This window comes from Halichoerus grypus, chromosome 9, assembly GCF_964656455.1.
Source record: "Halichoerus grypus chromosome 9, mHalGry1.hap1.1, whole genome shotgun sequence".
Lineage (NCBI taxonomy): Eukaryota > Metazoa > Chordata > Mammalia > Carnivora > Phocidae > Halichoerus > Halichoerus grypus.
In genome coordinates, this window is record NC_135720.1 from 21,560,037 (window position 1) to 21,584,232 (window position 24,196).

General features: G+C 43.2%; 1 protein-coding gene across 6 annotated transcripts in view; it reads left to right on the forward strand.

The window, feature by feature from the left end:
• Positions 1–24,196, forward strand: part of PLAGL1 (PLAG1 like zinc finger 1) — a 71,948-nt gene that overhangs the window by 30,002 nt on the left and 17,750 nt on the right. For 2 of the 6 annotated variants that reach the window (XM_036106720.2, XM_078054631.1), the window contains exons 3-5: positions 11,016–11,089; positions 15,280–15,583; positions 19,687–19,760. The gene's annotated coding sequence lies outside the window, so the exon portion shown is untranslated. Of the gene's footprint in view, positions 1–11,015; positions 11,090–15,279; positions 15,584–19,672; positions 19,761–24,196 lie in introns of all 6 variants that reach the window. The other 4 variants (XM_078054628.1, XM_036106719.2, XM_078054629.1 and 1 more) reach the window with 3 other exon arrangements.

Genomic DNA, 24,196 nt, shown 5'->3' on the forward strand with positions numbered 1-24,196 from the left:
TAATGCAGACTTTTCAGTATTTACTTGTAAATATAAAGCACTAATGGAAATGTAAGGAGATCATACTGAGGGGACTTCCATGACTTCTAGCCATGGTGTAGTAACAGGAACTGGGTTCATTCTACTGCCTTAAACAACCAAAAAACAAAATAAAACCCCAAAAAGCCCACAAAATATTTAAAACAGGTTTTCATACATTAGGCAACCAGCGGCATAAGACTGAACCCTGAGAGAAGGGAAACAAATGATGTGCCCAAGGCCACAGTGTAAGAAGGGGAACCCAAACACAGCTCAGTGATCACCCTGAATTGAGGTGATAGAGTTGGGAATTCAAGGAGGCAGGTGCAGCTAGAATTTGTAGGACAGCATTCTAGAGAAGAGGGAGTTGCTCAAAGAGAACACTTTAGAGGTCATCAGAGCATTCCCCTGGAGTCTTCAGCTGAGTGCCAATTAGTGCACACATATAAGAGAACTACTCAAGGCTGGGAAAAGAACCACTGGGAAGGAAAATGTAGATCACAGGTCAGGGAAGAATGTGTCCCACCAGACTAGAAAAACATTTTAATATAAGTGGCATAAAATGGAGTACTTGGAAGAGTATTGCCTCAGTAGTGAGGGAAAATTAATCCTAGACTAAAGGTTGCTCTGATCCTTTCTAAAAAAAAAAAGAAAATCCTAAAAGTAAGCCATTAAAGAGTGATCATAAACTTTTTTGGTAAAGGGTAAGATAGGAAATATTTTAGGCTTTACAGGGCATATGATCTTTGTTGCAGCTACTAAGCTCTGCCACTATAATGATAAAGCAGCCATAGACAATATGTAAATGAATGAGGATGGCCAAATTCTAGTAAAACTTCATTTACAGAAATAGGCTGTGGGCCAGATTTGGCCTGTGGGCCACAAATTGCAGACTCTTGGTTTAAAGGTCAAATTGTTTCTAGTAGTTTAACTTCAGCCCAGAACAAAGCTCAAGGATATTTAAAGAACTGTAAAATATCCAACACGTAACAAGGTAAAGTATGCAATATCTAGCATTCAATCAAAATTTACCAGATCTCCCAAGAAACAGGAAAATTCAATGGTGAAGAGAAAAATCAATCAATACAAGTAGACTCAGAGATGATAGATTTAATAAAGATAAATTTAATAAACAGATTTTTAAATATTTAGTAAACATCTTTACTAAACAAAGATATTAAAACAGTTTTTTTATACATATGCTCAAGATTGTGCTCAAGAAACCAGTAAGTTTAAGGAGAGACATGAAAGCTATAAAAAAAAAAAAACCCAAGTTGAACTTCTAGAGGCAACATAAACATCTGAAATGGAATATCCACTGGTTAGGATTAACAGCAGACTAGACATTGCAGAAAGACTTTGTGAGTTGGGAATATAGCAATAGGAATTATACAAAATAAGACATACACATACAGTGAAAAACCGAAACAGCTCATCAGTGAGCTATGGGGCAACTTCAAACAGCCAAATATATGTATAATTGGAGTCTCCAAAGGAGGAAGGTAACAGAATAAATATTTAAAGAAATAATGGCTGAAAGTTTGCTAAATTTGATGGAAACAGTAAGTTCACATATCTTAGAGGCTTAACGAATACCAGCAAGTACCAAAAAAATGAAGAACATTACACCAATGTATATCACAATCAAATAGTTTAAAACCAGTAATAAAGATTTTAAAGTGGAGAACAAGGACACTGTAAGTTTAGAGGAACAAAGAATGACAGTAGACTTTTCACCAAAAGCAATGCAATCCAGAAGACAGTGGAGCAACTTCTTTAAAATAAAGAAAAAAACAGTCAACCTAGAAATCTATAGCTAAAAAAATATCTTTCAAAAAAGATAGTAAAATACTTTTTTAGACATACAAAAGCTGAAAGAATTCACCACTATTATACCCACACAATAAGAAATGTTAAAAGAAGCCATTAGGAAGAAGGATAATAATACTAGATCAAAATAAAGAACACCAGAAATAGTAACCTCCTGAGTAAATGTATAAGTTTGTTTTTATTTAAATCTTTTTTTAAAAAGGTGATTGTTTTAGTCAAATATAGCAACAATGTAGTTGGGGTTTATAACATGTAAAATATATGACAACAGTTGCACAAAGGTCAGGATGGGAAAATTTGAAATGTAGTATAGGTTTTTTTTTTTTTTTAAGATTTTATTATTTAGAGAGAGAGAGCATGTGAGAGAGTACGAGTGTGGGCAGGGGCAGAGGGAGAGGGAGAAACAGACTCCCCACTGAGCAAGGAGCTTGATGTGGGGCTCAATCCCAGGACCCTGGGATTATGACCTGAGCCCAAGGCAGATGCTTAACTGACTGAGCCACCCAGGTGCCCTTAAGGTTTTTATACTATATGTGAAGAGGTGTAATATCCCTTGAAGGTACATTGTGTTAAGAATATAACGAAAAACCCTAAATCAACCACCAAGACCTCAAAGAGTTATAAGCCAAAGGAGATAAAATTAAATCAGAAAAAAATAGTCCAAAATAAGGCAGGAAAAAAAAGGAAAAGGGAAATGAACAACAGATGGGTAGCAAGATGTACATTTCAACCTAACCGTATCAATAATCATATTAAATATAAATGGTGTAAGCACTCTAGTTAAAAGGCAATGAAGGTCAGCTTAGATTTTTTTTTTTTTAAAGAAGAAAATGAATTAACTATATGCTGCCTCCAAAAAATGGACCTCATCTATCTAAAGACAGATTATAGGGTAAGGGATGGAAAGCAGTATGTATTTAGTACTAATTTTTTTTTTAGCTTGGAGTGGCTAACTTCTAAGTAGAAATTAGAGCAAAAAATATTGCCAGGTATAAAGATGGTTCTTTCATAATGATAAAGTGGTAAACTCATCAAGGACCCATCATGGCCTGTTTAACCAAAGGAAAAAGAAGGCATAAATTAACAACATCAGGAATGAAAGAAGACTCATAACTATTGATCTCATGGATATTACAAGGCAAATAAGGGAATACTACAGTCAGTCTCTGCTCACAAATTTGATAACAGATAAAATGGAACAATGTCTAGAAAGATACATACAAACTACCAAAACTGTCTCAAGGAGAAATAGATTACACAAATTGCCCTATATCTATTAAATCAAGTTAATAGTAAAAACAAAAACAAACAACAACAACAACTTTCCAGAAAAGAAAAACCACCAGGCCCAAATGGTTGTGCTGGTGAATTTTACCAAATAATCCATTTGACAAAAAAAAAAAAAAATGAAAAGGGAAATTGGAAAGTATTGTCAACTGACTGAAAATAAAAACATATTTCCAAATAACTAGGATGCAACTATAGCAGGGCTTAGAGGGAAATTTATAGCACTATGTGCCTATACTGGAAAAGAGCAACAGTCTCAAAATAATGGCTCTAGGTAAGGGATTGTCAAAATCATCTTCAAATATCTGAGCGTCTTTTATTAAAAAACATGCTTATTTCATGTTGGAGAAGATAATACAGATGGTTATGAAAAGGCAACTCTTAGCCCTTCATAGGAAAGAAATAACCATCAGACTTCCCCTGCCATGGGCTGAGTTTCTTTAGTGAGGCATGTTCCCTTAGATATTCTTTAGTTTTTTTTTAAAAAGTAATCTCTGTATCCAAGGTCAGGCTTCAATTCACGATCCTGAGATCAAGAGTCACATGCTCTACCAACCGGGCCAGCCACGCACTCCTCCCTTAGATATTCTTAAGGGTTTTTCCCAACTGTTAACTTCTGAGATAAATGGTAGTGAAGGAAAAAATATATACTTTTTTTTAGCGTTAATAGGCTACAGATTAACATGCACTTTTAAAGTGATGTATTATATAGTAAGTAATACAATGTAAGAATGAGCAGTAATTTAAAAAATCACAGAACTGTAGAATTAGAAGGATCTGTAAGTGGTGTTCAAACAACAGTGGCCTCAACTCTGCCTCTTTTAATATCAAAGCTTTGGGTAAAAATGTTTTTTTGTTTTTTTTTTAGGGGACATCCATTTAAGTTTGCAAATAACAAAATAGTGCATGAGAAGTAAGCCACTGGAAGACCTATTCAGGGTTCAGAGAAAATTACATCAAGCTCAGGGACAGTCACTAACATTATAGATGTGATTTTGTACTAGGTAAAAGGTTGGGTGTATGTCACCTTCTCTCCAAAGCCTTTTCTGGCTTTCCCAGACTTAGTGGCCTCTGTGTTCCCACAGTCTTCTGTACACTGTGTACTGGAGCATCTACATACTACCGACTATTGATAGGGTGTCATGGAAAATGAGACCAGGAGAAAAGAAGTTTGCCATTTACCACTGGCCGTCTTTGTGCTAACAAGTTCATCTGTTTTCTTCTAGTGAGTAGCGTGAGGGTCAAATGAAATAACATACGTAGTCTTTGAAAACTTTAACGCACTAGCTCCATGCAACAAAATATTCCTGTTATATATTTTTCCTTTTCATGTGGCAACTGCGAATTTCTGCCTAGCAGACATACATTCCTGCTTCAGGTAGGTAATGGCAGGAAGCAAAGCTGATGGCACGGAAAACCCGCATTGCTGCTTTACAACAGCCAGGGAGGGCGCCTGGCGGCTCAGTCGTTAAGCGACTGCCTTCGGCTCAGGTCATGATCTCAGGGTCCTGGGATCGAGCCCCACATCGGGCTCCCTGCTCGGCGGGAAGCCTGCTTCTCTCTTTCCCACTCCCCCTGCTTGTGTTCTCTCTCTCGCTGTCTCTCTCTGTCAAATAAATAAATAAAATCTTTAAAATATATATATATATGTAACAACCAGGGATTTTCCCTCAGTCAGCTTTTTAAAAAAGACAATTCAATTAGTGTTTCTATTTTGTGTAGTAGCTTATCTTTTATGACAGTGATCTGGATTTATTAGTTGGCTACCTTAAAATATTAGACTCGAGTGGTAAATTTTTAGTGCTCAAGAGAACCATGTCATCCAGAGGCTGAAAGTTACATTTGATGTCTTTTTATTGAAAAGGAAACCTGTTTTTCCCTTTTAACAAGTTTTACATTGGTTTGATTTTCAATACCAATGATAATAGCTACCACAATTAAGCATTTATTATATGCTAACACTCCTTTAGGTGCTTTATGCAAGTTATCTAATTTGATCCTTCCCAAACCTTGCCAGAGAAGATACTATTCCTCCTTTACAGATGAGGAAACTGAGAGTCTGAAAATATTGTTAATAGCTTAATTTACAAAATTACTAAAAGATGACACTAAAATTTCAATATGGATCTGACACCAGACTCCATACTCAAGCACTGCGTCCTTGGATGAGAGGTATACTGCATTGGGCTTAGGAGTAGATTGATTGTTTAATAGAGTTAAGGTGAGGGACGTTCAGTGAATAATTATATGCACACGTGGTAGTTAGGTACTGCACAGGATTGAAAAACAGAATACTAAAGTTGTGGCTCTGCTACTTACAAGTTCTGAGACTTTGGCAAATCAGTTTATTACCCTTCTTAAGCCTGTTTTCTTTCAAAAATAGAAACTAGTAAAACTACCTGTCCCAGGTGGTTGTGGTGAAGATCAAATTGAAGTTTCTAAGGGCCTTAAATCGTTCTGAAAGGGGCACCTGGGTGGCTCAGTTGGGTAAGCATCTGCCTTCGGCTCAGGTCATGATTTCAGAGTTGTGGGATCGAGCCCCACAGAGGGCTCCCTGCTCAGAGGGGAGCCTGCTTCTCCCTCTCCCTCTGCTCCTCCCCCTGCTTGTGCGCACTCTCTCTGACAAAATCTTTTTTTAAAAAACCCTCAAAAAATAAATAAATGCTTTTGAAAGGGTATATAAATGAATTGATAAGTATATTTCGTCATTTGCCATAGCCTTTCCTTAAGTAGTAAATTTTCTGAGTGCTTTTAAAAAATGATTTGATTTATAGAAACTTCGTGAGTTTCCAGAGCCCCTCTATTGAATTAGAGTGATCTATCATGTAAGGAAGTTCTATTCCTAAGACTAGTGTTCTTCGATGAGATGCTTTGTTTTTGAGGAATGGTTATTTCACAATACCCTGTAAAGGAATTCTTGACAGATATTTCTGTCTCCATTTTGGAAGAGTAGAAAGACAGAGAGGCCCAAAGTGGATCGGTGCCAGAGTCAGCTTTGAGGTTCCTAATATAACTGTCACACTGCGTCTACTAGGAAGCTACCTTTCCCATGCCGTGTAGACTTCTGTATTTTCTAAGCTCATTTCTGTCCCGACTTGAGAGTAAGTGCAAGTCTTCTTGAGGGCTGTTTGGTTCTGTGTACAAAATGACGTCTTTAGCAGTCGAATGAATAATCAGTGAATGGGTCCCCCAGGTTATACTGAAGCTCGTAAGATGGGCACGTGGGAAGGTTGTGTTCTGTGTCAAGGAATGAGTTCTCCGTGCCTCTCATTCCAATATTGTTTATTTTCTTTTTGGTTTAGGAATTTTCACATTTAACCCATCCACTCCCGTGTTTCCTCAGAATTAGTGACAGAAGTGGAATGGAGGACAATAAAATAAATGCATTTTGTTACAGGCTTTCTTGAAGGTTGTGTCAAAGCAGCAGCTCAGAACTTGGAGGAGCCTTGAGAAACCTTTTGGTCAAATCGGTTCAGTGTAGGTAACCATTCGGGAGAATCCATCTTCTTTCTTAGCCCCTCATGCTCCCCCTCCCCCTGGCTAACCCTCCTCACCCCACAAAGCTGTGCACGGCTCATTCACACACAGACTGTCATTTAGGGGTCTGGGTCGCCAGTGTGGGTGCTCACCTGGTTCACACCAAAAGCTAACTGTTCTATCTCCGTTCACGTTTTTGTTCTGCAAACAGAATCTACGCAAACTGGCTCTCTTTCGGTTGTGTGGCCTTCCCTGGAAATCAGGCCTTGAAGGAAGCCCTAGTGATTACGGCCGTAAATTCATCCTCCGGTGGTAGTGTGCAGGGTGTGAACTGAGAAGGGCTGCCTGCATCGCCATGCTCCTATCAACATTAGAACGATTAGGTTGAGAATAAAGTGTCCCGAGCTTTTGGGTACGGTGACACTAAAGAAACTGCAGATTAAGTGAGACCATTGCTCGCGGGATTGCAGGACGGAACAAGAAAGGGAGAGTGAGCCGGCGAAGTTTATTTATGGAATGTCAGGGGGCCATGGAGGCCCAGCAGGCCCTAGAAGTGGAGGGCTTCCCTGGGTGCTTGTTTTCTCCCTCTGACCTTGGATGAACTAGCGAGCAGTATATTATGCCGGCCGATTGTGCTGGTTTGTCATGGTTAGCATTCTGGACTGTCCCTGGAATGTAGGAAACGGATGAATTTGAATTGAACCATGAGGTGGTCTGCCGGGCCCTCTCCTTGTCTCAAGGAAACCTGTCGCTGTTTGTCTGGGCCTGGCCTGATGGAAGCAGTGGAGGGAAAGAGAGGTGGGCCTTTGATCTCTTTGTTGCAGCTGCTCCCTGGGAACTCGCTGAAATCAATGCCCTGTTTTCCTGAAGGAATGAATGGCTCTGCCTAACTAGCTTTGTGAAGCTGTGGGGGAATTCGCTGCCTCTGTTTATTGACAGCTGAAAAGGAGCACATGGGGTGGAATGGACCTTCTTGTGAAAACCAGGCACAGGGAAAATTAGACCTCAATTTAACACAGAGGAATTTGGAAATTCACCCCAAAGGAGACGGTGGTTTCTCATGCTTACATTAGAATTACTCAAGTTTGGGGCTAGTGTGTAATGAACAATGGGGGTTCTGTCACAACTGTGTTATAAGTAGGAATATGGTATGCATAATAAATGATGCTAAGTAGAAGTTGATTCAACACCCTCCTTCTATTTTAAACACAAAAGGAGAGAAAGACAAATATTAACCATGATATAATCGAGTGATTCTTTTTATTTTTGCATTAAGAAGAAAAAGAAAAAAAAATTGATACTTAAAATGAGCATTATTAATGTACTATTACTAAATGTCAAGAATGTCATTCATTTATGTTTCAAAACATCTTTGAACTTTGTATCTAAATTTCACTCATGCGAACTATTCCTGCCATTCTGAATAGTGTGTGTTGTATGGGAATATTATAATACGGTTATTTTTTAAAAACTTCTCTTCTTAGGACATTGTAACTGAAAGGCTATGCCAAGCATAAATGAAACTGGCTAATAGAACAGTATAGCCCTTGCCATTAACACAGTTCATAAATCCTAAAATTACTACCTTACTTTTGAGAACACGGTACAGAAAAAGTCTTGAGTTTATCACAAGGAAACATCACCATACCTTCTTTTACATCTCCCCTCACTTGCTTGATTTCCCAGGAAGAATTTATAGCTTCTTCCTTTGGCCCCAAGCCCTTTGTGCACACCTCTATTATAGCACTTAACACACTGCCCTGTAGCTCTTTGTTTAGGTGTATTCTTTTAGCTGGAAGTAAAGCAGCTGTGGCGGATTCATTTTTATATCTCCAAGCCCAGCAAAGCTCTTGGCTCAGTGAATGCGAGCTGCCTGAATGGGGATTGATAGCTCCCTGTACATTACTTTGAATGTAATTACTTATCCAGGCTTCAACTGCAAATACTACATTTTAGGAAAACCTGATTGATCTATTGTTACCTGACTGGTGCTATAGCTTTTAAAAATCTATTCTTTATGGAGAATCATTAAACAATTTTTTTGATTTGGCAAGTTTGTTGAGCAGTCCATCAGCCTCTGAACAGGAAGCATAAAAAAGTGGATGTCATTGTCCTTTGTAAATCTAAATTCTGTTCTCCAATATTCTTTCCTAAAATTAAATCTCAACAGTGTTTAGATATTTCCAGTTCGACGAAAAAGCTTTTAATTTAGAGTTTTGTAGGCTTTCACTTGACCAGATTTACTGATTGAGATGGATAAAGCTTCCATTTTACATCATTTAATTCTAGGATGTAATGTTAAATAATGCAAAACAAAACACACTTTGACAATTTCTTTAACCAGATTTACCACTACTGTATGTTATGAGCCCCTTATCAGAGGAAGTAAACACCTTCACTTGTCAGTGAAAAGTGTAAGGGAAATTTTTAGTCTAAAGGACTAACTACTGTGATTTCACAGGACCCTAGAACAAGCCCAATTCTGGGCTGTTCTCAAGTTAAAACCTATTTCTTTTTAAGCCACAGCTTTAAGTGGGAAATAGTTGTCAACATTCTTTGGGAAACAACATCTTAAAATCGTAATGGAAAATTTTAGTAAAGGGGGGGTAAGTAAGCACAGAAATACAGTAACTGGCTAATATTTTACTCTCCATGATATTTTTGTTTTTACCACCAAGATTATTTTTAAAGAAATCTATTTGGTCGCCTGTTTTTGATTAAAGGTAAGGGTGAAGTTTAAAATACAGGTTTGCAAATGTGTGAGTTTTGGTAGGACTCTTGTAGAGGAATGGGGTGTTTGTATGGGTCATACAAATGTAGTAGATTCAGCAGTTTGCAATTCTGCTGAGATTTCAGATTTCTTATGAAATAGGAAAATTACCGTGACCCTGATCATTGATAGACTCTCGCCCCCATAAGTATTAACTTGTAGATAAGAAAGCAGTAAGCATAGCACTTAGGTTTTATAACTTGGTTGCTCTACTCTCCGTTTCTGGAAGTAATTTCATGTGACATCATACCAAAGTAGGGAGGGGTGGAGGGTGGAAGGAAGTGTAGGAAATCAAACCACACTTTTTCATTTTAGCAGTGAGGCATATCTTTGTCTACATTGATAGAAAGAACTACATACAGGCCAAGGAAGTAACTTCAGTTAAAAACCGTGTTATTGCTATGTCTGTTGAATCAGATAACTCCAGCTCCATGATCCTCCATAAAAGAGCCTTTTCTCAGGACCAAAGACTGCTATAATACCCAAGAAGAATCAGGTCAAATGCTTTAAGAGTCGAACCTTCAAAATAGGTTTAGGGATCAACATATATGAGGTGTTTGTATTTGTGTGTGTGTTTATCTCCATCAGCAAACTTCCTTGTAGAAAGACACCAGATACTTCCCTCTCAGATGGCTTCCCGTCCATCCAGACTGACCAAATAAAGCAGCCCTACTACCGGCTTATCTAGTCATTGAAAGGGAAACATCCTCCTTATTCATTAGATTGAATTACAGGAAAGTCTGTTCTGAAATATAGATTTATAATTACCTTCACTGGGTGTGCTTACTGTCAACAAGTTCTGCCTCTCAGGCTACTTTTCTCACAGTAGCCTTGTCTTTGGGGGGGAAAAAACCGCAGTGAAGCAAAGGAGTTTTGTTGGTTTGGTTTGGTTTGGTTTTTTCGTGGGTTTTTTTTTCCCCTCTTGGAGTTTTTGGTTTTTGTTTGCCTGTTTGTTTGGGGCCTTTTAATGATCTTTTCTTGCTCCTTAGAAGCCCCCCACCTCTTCTCCACTTCACCCTCAACCCTGTTCAGGGACTCGTTTCCTTTTCCTAAAGGATAGTGTTCGTGTTTGACACTTTTTAAAAGGTTCTGATGATCCACCTAATTTCTGCCTGAAGCTGTGAGGTATTTGTACTTGAATTGGGATCTCTGGAAAATAACTGCAAGTACGTGAGGGCTCCTTGCTTCCCAGGCACGCGCGTGAAGCTCTTTACTCAAATTAATTCATTTAATCCTCAAAAGGCTCTTGTGCTGTAGGTACAATTATTGTCTTCGTGTTACAGGTGGGGAAGCCGAGGCCGAGAGAGACCAAACAAATTGTGAGAGGTTTCTAAGTGGCTCCAGGGCGCACCTGGATTTGAATCTGGGCCTTCTGACACCGTGTCCCATGCCCTTCACCATATCATTGCACAGCCTCTCCCCAGGGAAGGCTGCCGTCAGACCTTGAAGGCGGGTTTCTGCAATGTAGGGATATGGCACTAGGGCATGTTGACGAGGAGAACTTTTTGATCTTGGCATTCCTGAACTCATATTCTGTATATCAGTGTCTACTTATGGAGCGTGGATGTGGTTTTTCTTTTTCTTTTTTTTTTTTTTTAACCTTTTGATTCTCCTCCCTCCCCCCCCACTCTAGGATTGCTCTCACGTCTGATGTGGCCTCTGTCTCACGTCACATCTAACACTCCTCTGGACCTCAGACTGACAAAGGTAAGTATGTCTCTGCTAAGCCGGCGGACTTCTGCCCCACCTGCTCTCCCGCGCTCAGTCGTGAGTCTGTATTCTTGTTCTTTCCTCTGGTACGGCACACACCCAAGCCCTCCACCTTTCCCACAGTAGAGGGGGTTATGTTCCAGAAAATGCTCGCGCTCAGAGAATTTGCACTTGAGGAACTTCAGGCTTTGAAGGAAAAATAGGGTTGAAGGATATGAAAGCCTATTTTTCACTCTTTAGAAAAAATCAAGAGAATATGCAAAGAACTTCATTGATATTTATATCCATTTAGAAATAAGGGATATTATACAACTGATTTTTATTTATCATAACTTGCTTACTGGAAATTTGTGGTCTCCCTCTCTTACATTTTAAAAAGATGTTTTAAAATGATCTTAAAAACAGGTAAATAAATACTGAGGGAAAATTTGGGGGTTTTATCCTGCATTTAGAATCATAGTGAGTCTGTTGTATATGTTACAATTCAGTTTCTAAATCATGCTCTTAAAACCATAATATGAGGTGATTCTCAATTTGTATCTGTTCTGTCCAAATTTCCTAAAGTTATGAAATGGGGAAATAAGTGGGCCTCTAAATCCAGTGTTTATCTGAGAGAACTTATGGTTGGCAGGATCCTCAATATTTATCAGAAGTTTTTATTTCTGATCATTTTCCACCATACATATGGAGATTATAATTTGTTTTAACCACCTATTTCAAAATAGCAACCTCTAATTCCAGCCTTATATTTCATATCCAACGTTTTGGTGTTTTTTTTTTTTTTCCTTCCCCTGTAACATGTATTAGTTCTCTGTTTAAGACGCCCCTGCCTTCCTCACCTAACGCTACCCTCCCCCTGTTTTGGAGCCTCAGTGCTTACAGTGTTGCTTAACCACAGTTCTTAGCTTCTCTCCACACTTTTTTTTTTTTGCAAAATGTCCTTGACTGTAATATGCCATTTTTTTTTTTATTCCAGTGTTCTGTGTAAGTTTTCTTATATTACATCTTACACTTGGATTTTTTTTTTCCTAAGCCTCTCACTAGATAAGTCACTTCCCAATTTATTTTGCTCTGGGGGCTGACTTCTGGAAGGTTATTCACAGCTGCCCGAGGTGGAAAGCCAGAGTGAAGAGGATATTAGATATAAGGGGGTGTGTGTTTAAATTTCTGTTCTCCAAGTGATTCTAACTGAAACTAGTCCACTTCCCCAACAACACATTCAAAAGAAAAATTTAGCAAAATCCAAAAATGCCACAATCACTTCTGTATGTCATTTAGGTCACTTTATGATACCTGTAAGACCAGTTCGTGCCAGGCACCATTGTAATTGTTTTCTCAAGTTAAACATGATATGGCCATGTGAAGCACAGCAATAATATTACACTGTTTAAGAAGTTAGGAATCTTTCAAATACATGACATACAAAACTTCTGAAGCATGCAGGAAATAATAGAAATTTCTTTCACAAGCACATATTAATATGCAAATGAAATCGTGCCATGATGATCCAAATTAAAGATTATGGAAGTGAATCAGTCATGTATGCTCTGTCACGTAGATCATACTCTGAAACAGGTTATTAGTGTTTTCTAATTGGGAACTTACCCAGCCTGTAAAGTCGTTCTTGATACTTATTAACAGGCTACATCTACTTTGCATGTATACTTTAGACCCTGCAGCATTGTGCGTCTGTATGTACGTCTGTAATGTATAATCTCGTAACAGCCCTGCGAAGATCTATGTCCCCGTAAAGGGAAGCCAGGGAACTTTCCTGAGATGGCACACCGGGCAAGAAGCAGGGCCAGTGTTCAAACCTGGACCCGTCTGACTCCAAAGCCAGGGATCTTTCTGCTCTACCACACCATTTTTCTAGATTGTATCTAGACAAGTACTATCATTTGGTTGACGTTTTTTTGAACTAACTGTAGGGACACAAGCTAGTGTTAAGTAGAGTATGCTGCTGACGCGGTAGAATAAGACAGTAAAACACGGTGTTTTATATACACTTCTGCCTAAGAAAAGTTTATCATTAAAATGTCTTTATTAAAAAAAAAAAGTCTTTATTTTCTGACTCCCTGAACAAACAAAAGGCCAAAATGAAGGCAGTTTAGAGATGAAGGGAGTTGGGGGGGGGGGCGGTGTTCATAATATAGGATAGTATTGAATATTGTTAAAGTTAGTAAATTAAGCACATTTCTCTACCAGCGTGTTTAAAATAGCACTAGGAGCTATGCATGTTTATACTATAACGAAGTGTACTTTATTTGGGGAATCATTTAATTGATCCATTATGTGGCATTTACCAAGGTAATTTTTTCCTTTTTGTTTGAGCACAGGAATTAAAAGTGATTCATAAAACAGACACACACCCACACAATCAACATAAAATAAATTAGAACCACATTAAGATGATCATCATTTTATGTTGTTTCCCTAAAATGGTTCTCACTTGCCCTGTATCATCAACTCCGTAAGAGTGTTGTGAGTTCTGGTTCAGGGAAGATTTAGAACTCCCTGTGAACAGTTCATTTTATGGAGAAACTTCAGGGCGCAGTTATTGCATTTATTCTTTTTGCGCACATTTTTTGGGTGGTTTCTGGGGTTTTTTTTCCCCCAAAGTTACTACGATTATATTGATTTTAATGTATACGCTGGATTAGTCCGGGAGCATAATCTTTACGTCTGCTGTCAGGTCTCTTTCTGTAACATAAACCTGAGCACATTGCTCTCCTGATGACAAACTTTCAGTGGTTCTGATGAGTCAGGACTCTTGGTTGCCACTGACAGAAACTCATGGGACTGCGGAAGAATCCCCAACAGCCAAGTGACAGGAGCGTATTTGCATGTTAGAAGAATCCCTCTGACAGAAGCACTGTGATTAGAATGAAGGGGAGCTGCTCCAAAAAAAAAACAAAAACAGAGACCGAGGAGCCAGAATGGACCTCAGTCTCCACTATGTAGAAATGTCCCTTGGCCCTGACCTCACTGATTCAAGCTCTTTACTCACCAGGCTGGGAGTAGGTTTAAGGGAAGCCACATGAAAACTGAATTTTGGCCAATAAAATGGGCTCGTCTTCCATCCTCCGGCACACCTCTCCACCCTTTTCCTAGCAAGTTTCTAGGCACCACAGATTGGAGAGTAGTCTCCTGCACATCGTTGCCCATGTTGGGTGATGAAGGTCAGGGACAGGCCATGGGAATGTTCACGAGCTGCTTGCTTCTCTCTTCCCTTCCGGGCCTCACCTATCTGGCGTGAGCAGGGAAGTAAGTGTCAACAGAGGCCAGATCCTTGTGAGGCCAGAGTGGCCCCACACTGTGGTTGCTTTGCTTTCCCACACCTCTGCCTGCTTGCTCAACACACCCTCGCTTCCATGTTTACCGTCTATGAGTTCTCTTCTTGAGTCCAGTTTCCTACGGAATCCTCATCTTCCCAACAACCACAGCCAGGAGAGCCTTAGCCCGCTCTGCCTCTGTGACAGGGCACTTGCTCCCCGGGGAAATCCTCCCCCACGCCCCAGTTCCACCATCCCCCTGGAGGTGCCCCACTTGCCGGGCAGACTGGGGGCCTGGGTGGCTGGAAAACGGGGTTCCCTGGTTGCTGATTCTCATCAGTCTGAAATTCTTCTGGCCAGGGCCCGCTGTTCTGAAAATTCTGATCTCTGCAGGATGGCTGGTACAGCCGGGCTTGTCTGGGAACCTCTCTAGTTTTTGTCAGGGCTTTCGGAAGCCTCTCCCGAAGGCCTCTGATATTCAGCCACAGGACTGAAAGGGAATCTGCTTTGAGGATGTGCGACTGGCCTCAAAGTCTGAGCCCCTCTTCGATGTTTCATGTGGTGCCACAAGTACCTACCATTACTGCAACGTCTTTGAATGAACACACTTGTCACACTAAGGGCTTACATCCTCTCTCCTAGGGTAGGACTCTCCTCTCCCCCGAGCTGCTCAGTTTGCTGCACATGCTCATTTCCATCGGATGCAAATGAGCCGTCCCTCTCCCTGTCCCAGCTTGCTGCCCTGTGAGGCCGGGCCAGGCTTGGGAAGCAGGGGTGTCCTGTGCCTGAGCCCAGCGGCACTGGCCCCCCTCTCTCCTCTTCCGGCTCGACGTCCTCACTTCCTTTGGTTTTTAAGCAATTCACAGTGTAAGATGAAGGCCTTAAAGACCACTTTCTCTGCCTCTCCCTTTCTAGGTATTTGCGTAGGAATCAGAGGAGTTAATCTTGTGAGTAAACTCTCCACATCTGCACGGGTTTCCTTCCTCCTCTATCTGCCCGGGGGCTGTGAGCACAGGACTGCCCCCAGGTCACCGGTGCCTCTGCAGAGACCACGCTCCTCTCTGCGGCAGGGGGTTGCTGTTTTTGAAAAACAGTCTGGCTCCAGTTGTAGCAGTTGAGGCTAGTTGGTAGCACAGATGCATGTGGCACATGAGGCTGAGGTCCTTGGCACCTTCCGGAGGCCCCCCCGCCAAGTCTGAACCTCACCACACAACTTCAGGTATGCAGGAAGTCTTCCTTTTTTATTCCCTGTAACTGATTCAGAGTCCAGCCCCCATTCAGCTAACCTACAGGGAAATTTCATCTCTGTCATTTTTAAGTGTCTCCCTTTCCCTCACGGGGTGTGTCCTAGAACCCAGAGATTTCCATGGCACCTGCTAGGTGAGGGACTGGCTCGGACCTTCTGTGTGTCGTGGCAGCGGGCTCCGCGGCTCTCTGCCTCCGGCCCACGAGCGGAGGCTGGGAACCTTGCCCTGGGTCGGGGTCTCCCTGAGCTCAGCGCACACCCTGTCCTCCCGAGGGCTCTGCCCACTACCCTGGGGAAGAGAGCTGTGCAGGGGCCACGGCGCGAGAGGCTCTTTCTCTCACCTTCGTGTGTGCCCTCTCCTGCCGTCTCGGGATCTGGGCAGAATCTCCTCATTGGGTTTAGAGGTTAACAAAGACAGCCTGCCTCTGTCGTCATCTGGGCTAAAACACAAGGAATGACAAAAGCCTGCCACCTGTTTTAAATGAGCTAGAAAGAAACGCCGTTGGGAGGACAAACAAAGCAGAATTCCAGAGTCATCCTGCCCTGCTGATTTGGAGGCTGTAATGAAGGCAAAACATGGCCCAGACAGTGGTAACTATGGAAATTAAGGAGACACATTTGAGAGACAGGAAGCTCACAGAAGCTGTATAGCTTAGTGAGTGGGAAAAATCGAGGATGACTCCAGAGTTTCTGACTTGGGAGAGTCTGGGAAGTGACGCAGTAAAGAGACTGCCCTGTTGATAATGTGGACTCTCATACCACGTGCTCCAGAAGCCAGCCCTGCTGTCTGCTGGTCACGTGCCCATGGGCAAAGTAGTGCCACTTCTAAGCCTCAGTTTCCCCATCGTAAAATGGGGCTAATAGCTCTTACTCATATGGTTGTTAAGGGCGTGTTAAGTGATTAAAATGGCCACGACCTGTGAGCATCCAGGAAATGTTGGCTCTTAGTACCCAGTGGTGCTGGTACCTAAAACCGGTGATGCTGGAGGGGCCCCTGCGTTAGAACAGGCGACCTTCAGGGCCGTGAGACCTCCAGGCTGAGAGGTGGTAGGTGGATTCATCTGGACTTTTAAAGTTCAGGATTGAAGATGGAGATTTGGGAGGCCTCTGACTTCAAGGAGGAGTTGAAACCCTGGGTTGTGAGTGGGGGTCCCCCAGCAATTGTGCATGAACGTAGAGGGCCAGGTGTCAGGCCCACATATCTATTCAAATTCTGAGGGACCCTTTGCAACTCGCTCCTCCGTGCCATCTTTAAATTGACTTTGTTGTTTCGAGATAAATATGAATGTCCCATTCAGGGTCTCTACTTCCGGAGGTATAATTTCATTGTTTACTCAGCGAAATAAGAGTGGGTTGTCTGTTATCTCCCATATTGGGTGGGCTCCATTCTATCTGGAATTACAGTCTTTAGAAAATAAAATTAAAAAAAAAAACCTATTTGAAAAGCTTTTCAAACACAAACCTTGCACATCTTCAATCTAGAGGAGTCTTTCACTGAAAACTAAGGCAGAAATCCCAGCATTTGGGGCTTGCCCAGTTCTTTCCCACTCAGATCATGAGAAATAAAAAAGTCAGTTTGAAGAATTGACTTAAGAAAATTCAGGAGTAGCCAGAAGTGAGTGAGCTGAAACTGGAGGGAAATCCCTTTGTTTAATTTGGGTTTCAGTGCATGCTCAGCAGGCAGCTAAACCAGTACATTCATAGAGAAAAGGGCACGTTCTTAAATGCGGCTCCCAGAAGCAAATGCCTAGAAAGACGTACTGTGCCAGCAAAAATGCATTCTAGAAACCGTATGCTCTAGATTCAGGAGATTTTACTGTTTGTAAAGTCATCAGTGAGTAAGCAGACATAAACAGATTAATTCCCCCCCCATATTTTCCCTTTTATTTAAAACAATTAACTCTAATCTGTTTACTGTGTGCCAATCCCCATTCCTAGAAAAATGTGACTTTTCATGCTACTCTGGAGCTCAGAAATATGTATATTTAGGAGTGTTTAATGTTATAGGGTCATTTTTACCATATATATATATGTATATGGTAAAGATTATATATTTTATATATATATTTGAAAGATTAAAACCTTTTTCTCTGATTTTGAAGTCTGAATTCTGACCTGAAATGCAGCCTGCGAATAGCATCCTGTCAGACTTAGATGTGTTTTTTTTCCCGTCTCTTCTCTGCTTGATTACATTGTTGCACCCTGCACACGGTTTTCCCCAGGGCCACGCATGCTTCCAGGTTCTCTGCTGCATTGTTAACTATGTGAGCGTTACTGGTCGGAGATGGCAGGTGGGAGAGACAGAGGAACTTGGCCTCCTCCCTGCCAGACTTCTCCTCTTTCACTGGGGCTGCTTACATTGAACAGCTGAAGAATAAGCTCCTGTGTGAGCCCTCGGAGGCCAAGGAGTATTGTTGGATTCAGAAAGGAATCGCTTTCTTTTAGTGATAATTTGAATATTTTGACAATGAAACTAAGCTACTCCACTGCCTGGTTTGCGTACCTCATGTCATGTGCACCCTTGCTCGTGAAGCAGGAGAGAGCTCCCGCCTCTCTGAATTCACAAATTGGTATTGTCCATTGGTGAGATGGGTAGGAGCAAAGGAAGAATCATCCAGAAGAATTTTACTCTCTTGGCTCAGTGTTTTTTAAAGTTCTTTAAAAAAAAAAAAACAAAAAAAAACATACAGGCCTTTGGAGGCTACCCAATTAAAGCACCATGATAAATGTTGGGTGTTTGGAGAAGAGAGATGGGCCATGAGATGATCTGTGAGGTGTTTATACATGCAAAACAAACTCTTGATGATTCAGAGATCCTACTTACCTCCAGTTTTAACCTTCCAGGCTTTTTCCTGAATTGTGATGGGTTATTTTAAAAATCTAGTTGTCTAAAAATGATCTTAATTTTTCCATTTTTAACTTAAAAGGATGTTCTCCTACAAAATAAATGGGCATAGTCTTTTTTGATCAAACTAAGAGAAGGACACAGGCAACCAAGTGAATAAATCACATAGGTGAGATCTAATTGGCTTTGTTTCGTAATAGATTTATCTTTGTGCTGGTTAAGAAAATCCTAAAAAGCTTTCCCCTGTGAGGACTGACTGGTTGGAATAGTCCTAAATTGGAAGAGGCCAAGTTTTATAATTAATTGGTGAGCAGAGGTAGTGGTTTCCGCATGCTCACCAGGGATCAGTGATGCAAAGCTGGCTGCAGGGCTGGGCTCTGGAAGGCTTGGTGAAAACCTAGACTGTCAGGGCCAGAGTGATGTGATGTCCGTCTGTGCGGCTTTGCACTGTGGCCTAGGAATCTGTATTTTAAAAAGATTTCTCTGGCAATTCTAATACATAGCCAGCTTCGGTGACCACTGAACTGTGCGTTCAATTTAGAGACCTCAGCCTTTTCCCCCTGCACATCTGGTGAATCTATATGTTTATTTGAAGCTCATGTTGAAAATGAATGCCTACTGGTTATTGCTGACTTTTTTCAATTCAGAATTTGTTTCAGGTTCTGTCATTGCATAGATTTGCATACCTGTTTTATGGTATTCTAATACTGTTGATTTAAAAAAAATACCATTTCCTCTGTGTGCTATTTTGAATATTTTATGTAAACAGTTTCATGGCTCCCCCCGCCCCCCACTTGGCAGAAAGCAGGGGAAAACTTCAGGGTTTTTTTAATCCGGTTGCAAGTAGGACAAAAGATGTAATATAAATACTTAAAGATCTTCTTGTGCAAGATGACATCGGATTGAAAATCCTTTAAGTTACAGCATTATGAACTTTATCATACTTTTTAAATATATCAGATGATCTAAATGTTTAAGACTTTGGCCATCTGGTAGATCGGAGATATTTAAAAATTAACGGTGGTGTGGCTATTGAGGTGTCCTACCACAGGATACTAAAGTTTAAAACTGGTCTGTCGTCTATGAAAATGCATGGAAAGGGCAGTCAGAAATCTGTAGACATGATCAGGTGTGTGTACGTGCCCCTGAAGGGAAGCCCAAGCTGCAGCCTGGTTGGGGGGAGGCTTCCCTAGCTTCATTCACTGAAGATGTGCAAGATCTCTTCCTACAGGTTTGAATCCTCAGACAAGCTCCTGAGAGGACTCCACGACCATCGGGAAGCTGGTGTTTCCTGTCGCCGAGCAGGTATGCAAACAGTGGTGGCTTCTTCAAATTCTGTCTGTCTGGGCGTGTGTATTAACCATTGACTTGGAAGCACATAGTACAATTAGTCAAGGATGTGCGGGAGCCTCCAGGTCCTTCACCAAGGTTCTAGTGGAGAAGAAATACATTCTCCCTTCAAACTGCCAAATATCTTCGAGCAGCAGTCTTCTAACCTTTCCCTTTTGCCAAAGCACGCATGTGCTGAACAGCCCAGGGAGTCAGATGCTGCCGCTGGCAAGCTGTCCTGTCCGCCGCCGGCCCCCACCCACAGCCAGAGACGCAGCGGCCACTCTGTGGCGTTCTCTGCAGACTTCCCTGTCAGATCAAACGTTCTCAAGCCGCCCCTGGCCTAACTGGTGTGCCCGAGCTGTGTCAGGGGCTTCCCCCTCTTTGAGGCACATGCTCGCTGACCGGCCTGAGGAAGATGCTGGTCACATACGGGTTGTCCCAGATTCCGAGGCTGTATTTGGAGATACTGTAGTAAAAGCCGAAGCCTGGTGCTCGTGTGGTGTGACTGGGAGAGATGGCAGGGTATGGGTGGGAACAGCACTCAGCTCAGAGCACCCGGGTTTGGCCCCTGCTCGTCGTCAGCTCAGGACCAGTAATGCTGTCACTGGACGCGGACCCTTGCGGGCACCCACTGTGCGCCGGGCACTCTGCTGCGAGTGGAACAGCCCCTGCAGCGTCTCCTCAGTCAGGGCCTGTGGGCAGGGACTGTCAGTCTCCGCACCTCAGTCTCCTCATCTGTCAGATGGGGATGAAGATGCCCTTCTCTCTAACGGGGCCTCAGAGGGCTTAATGAGTCTGACGGAAATAGACTGTCATTTTGCTAAATATTTGGGTGCCCTTTGAAACATAATCGGACTAAAAAATATTTTGACGTATGGGCCAAGACATTGAAATTCATCCCAACATGGCCAGTATATCTAGTCGGAACGGAGAAAGGCCCTCGCAGCTCCAGGTAGGCAGGGGAGCGGGAATCTTGCCCTTGTGTCTTCTGTTTCCCGTGTGATGGACACTGGAAGGCTAGGCATGATAACCAGGAAGAGCCTGGAATGTGTCAGCGCCGGGTTGCTGGCGAGGCTGGTAGGGGGGCGGCTTCCACACCAGGCAGCGTGGGTCTCAGGAGCTGCGCCGGACAAGCCCAGGCAGGGTGGCCAGTCCAGCCAGGCGCCCGGCGAGCCGGAAAGGAGGCGCGGCTTGGGACATCGCTACAGGTTACTGGGAAGGAGCAGCAAGCATGCGGCGGGGGAAGTTGGGCTCATTGTAAGCAAGGTGCCTGGCCTCGGGGGGCGCTGGGAGCACAGCCCCGCACTGAGAAGCTGGGGATGGGCTGCAGGGGGGACCACACATGTGGATGGCCAGGACAGCTCCTTAGAGAGTTCACATTCCTCCCCATTGAGCTGGGTATGATTGTAATGGTTTGTTAAACAAACAAAGGACCTAAAGCTGTGAATGGGGGGAGAGAAAAGACTTAAGGTGAAAAGGAGAGGCAGCCCTGCTTGCCAGCGCCCCTCTCTTCTGAAGCTTTCGCCCCCCGCCCCCCGTTTCCCCCGACATTCCTTTCTCCCTTTCAGGGAAGCCAGTGCAGGAACTGGGACGAGTTGCCGTCTCTCCAGTGCCCTTGCCTTTGAAAATGGAAACTGATGAAATGCATAGCATCTTAAAAAGAAAAAAAAAAAATAACAACTGGGTCATTTTCAAGGACCAGTGATAAATACCTTTATATTTCAATTTAAGTATTTCTGGATGAACCATTTGGTCAGCATCATTTGACTCTATTGGATGTGGCATGGAAAGGCAAAGAGAACATTCTCGCTCCGACATTGGGTAGTCATTTATCTGATGGATAGGGCGTGTGCCCTCCGAGGTGGGCCGCCGTGCTTCCAGAAGCAGGGGACTGAGCGTTGGAACAGGCGCAGCGATTTTACCTTTTTCTCTTAAGTATGTACACAGTTCAGAGTAAAGTGAGTTCTGGAAGCTCATTTGTTGAAAAAGCTTAGGGGGAAAAAAGAGTAAGTTGTCATTTACCAATTGCCAATTATATCCGTGTCCACTTGAGTAATCAGATTTTGGATCTCAGGCTCATTGCGTGTAAAAAAGAACCACGTAGAGTTTCAGGACAGTACTTTTAAACCTGCGGTTCCCTCAGGGAGTTGTCCATGGGGGAGATGGGTAAGTGAGTACTCGTCACTTTTTTCCTGTGTAAAGGAATCTGTTGATGGACGCGTCCTTGCTGTCACTGGCCCCCGCGCCCTCTGGGACAGCCCCGCCTCCTCTCCAGGCCCATCTCCTGCACCTCCCCTTAGCCTCCCACCTGCCTTCCAGCCGGCTTTGCCCACGGGATGCCGCAGGCTGCCCTGTGCGCTGCATGTCACCCCCCCCCCCGCCCACAGGCCCCCTCCCCCACCTGCTGCATGCCCAGCCTCGCCTCAGTGGCCAGTGTCAGATTGTCAGACAGGAAGAACAGAAGTCCTCTCTCATTCTGCCACGCAGAGATACTTTGCTGACCTAGTGTTCTCTGTTTGCAGGCCTTTATTTACTTAGAGATACTGTTGTTTCAGAATCAAACAGTCCATCGAAGTCTTGAGCATCTTTTCCAGACCTCCTGTAGCTTTTATGTTTCCCTCAAGAGATTTTTAACCCATGACCTGGCTTCCCGTCATCAGGGTGACTAGTAGGCTTTTCTTTCTTTTTTTTTTTTTTCTCAGTATGAGCCTTTACCCTCACACACTTCCTGGGAAGGGACCAGGCTTTTCTTTTCCCTAGAATGGTAACCGTATTAGGACAATAGGCCCTGCCGCTAATTAGGTAAGTTTTGGTCGCTGGCGCCCTACTCTTAGGGCCCCGGGAACAGAGATCACTGGCTGTCAGCGAGAGAAGCATAGCCTGAAAGGGCCTAAAGGCCAGTGGCACAGGGTTTGTTGGGAGGGAGGAGGGGGATCTCGTTTCAGCCGTCACAGAAGGATAGTCCCATCACTGACTTCATGACTAGAAGATCTCCTTATACCAGAGGCTCTCGTGTGGGTTTCGGGATGGCTGTCTGCCCCTCATGCCCCCCGTGCTACCTGGGGGCCAGGAATGGTCCCCGGGAGACCAGGTCTGTTCCGTCTCCACTTGAGAACCAGCCCTGGACTTCACACTTGCCTCTCTGGATGCACATGCCTGCTTTGCTTGTTTGTGGGCATTTGATATTCCTTCCTAAATGTACTTAAAAATATCACGTACGTGGTGGGGAGAGGGAATGGAAGCTCTCAGCATTGTGCGCAGGGACCCGTTCTGGGGCGGCGCTTTGGCCCTGGCTGGGGAGGCCCGAGCTGGGCGAGCCCCTCTGCTTCCACTCTGTCTGGGGTGTGGGGGTTGCTTACAGACCTGCTTCAGGGAGGAGCCTCTGCATGATGGAGCCTGGCTCCCTGGGCAGCAGTCCTTTCCCCTGGGTAGTGTGGCTTCTCTTGGTCTTCCGTGGTCCTTTGAGGCTCGTGTTCCTGGGTTTCTGCCTTTTCTGTTGCTTCTTGGGGCTTCCTCTGGTTTCAGTGGACACAGAGGCCTAGAGGTGCCCTCTCCTTACTTCTACCTCTTCTCCTCCCACCTTCCTCACCCCAGTCCATATAGACTCCGTGGTTTGCCTTGACTATTAAATCAGTTACATAGATCTTCAGTCCGCTAAACACATTGTGACAAAGAAAGGTTCCCACCTGTAAAAAAGCCTACTTTCTCCTACTAGACGGGGCAACCAAATAGGGGTTTTGAGCTGCTGGGGTCCTGTTTTATACTGTAACCATCTAGAAATTATTTTGAAACATCCCGTTTTTTAAATGCAGATTCTCATTCTGCTTATTTTTATCACCACAGACTTGTCACTACACTCTCGTACCCAAGAGAAGTAGGGGAATTTAGCAGCAGAAAGCTTCTTCTGCTCTTGGAACCTCTAAGAATTACTTGTCCCCACAAGCCTGCTTCCGCCCTGTTCCGCAAGGCAGAATAGATATCCTAAGGGAAAATCGATTTAGCTACAGCCTGCCATAAAGAAAACAAATTCCTCCTCACCCCCAGGACAACCCACTTTACCAAATGATGCTGGGAAGGACAAACATTGGTGATCAAAGTTGAGCATGTGGGCTTAATGACAGGATCTGAGGCCACCCATGTAGAGCTCCGAGTAACGTACAGAGTCACTTACAGAAGCCAGATTCAGAATGGTGTCCACTTCCCTGTAGCCAAAGGGTCTCATTCGCTGTGTTTGGTCTAGAAAAGAGCCTCAGCTCCTCCTTCATGCCGTTGGTCTCCTCGCTGGCCTCCGTGCCCATTAGGCACCATTAGATTGAAGAGGTCTGAAACTAGTGCCCGCCTGGGCAGGGTGCATAGACCACACCAGAGCGATGCAGAGAGCATTAGTGGGGCCCCTGCGCAAGGATAAG